This window comes from Dendrobium catenatum, unplaced genomic scaffold, assembly GCF_001605985.2.
Source record: "Dendrobium catenatum unplaced genomic scaffold, ASM160598v2 fragScaff_scaffold_71, whole genome shotgun sequence".
NCBI classification, from domain to species: domain Eukaryota; kingdom Viridiplantae; phylum Streptophyta; class Magnoliopsida; order Asparagales; family Orchidaceae; genus Dendrobium; species Dendrobium catenatum.
Genome location: NW_021318533.1, coordinates 1380815 through 1381367, shown reverse-complemented (window position 1 = coordinate 1381367; position 553 = coordinate 1380815).

The window sequence follows — 553 nt, the reverse complement described above, 5'->3', positions numbered from 1 at the left end:
CCACCATACTACTCAACAGCCTTGGATTTCTCAAAAGTAGACACATACTATCTTATAATCGATCATATAAAGGCTTGTGAAAGAGAAGCTGCAAGAATTGTATTACAAATACATGTAATATAATCACAAATAAAAATAACTAAATAACTTAAAATTGAACATACTTATCGCCGGCAGCCGATTAAATTGGACGATACTGTTGCCTGTGCAGGATCCGTACGGGCAACCTTGGGGTCTGATGCCACTAGCTGCCACACCGGATAGAAAATCACTTATCACCGTCGACTAAAACCGCCGGAAAACCGACGGTTCACGTCTATATCCGGCGGTTTACCGGCGGTTTAGACACCGTCGGTATTACCGACGGTGTATCGTAGCTAAGCCGTCGATTAAGCCGTCGTTATCGTCCGACGGCGTAACCGCCGGCGTAGCCGTCGGTAATACCGATGGCCTCTAAACCGCCGGTTCAAACCGCCGGTTTTCACTGTTTTTCCTGTAGTGAGTGAAATAGCTTTAGATACTTTAACTTTGGAGTTAGAACTTCTATCACATT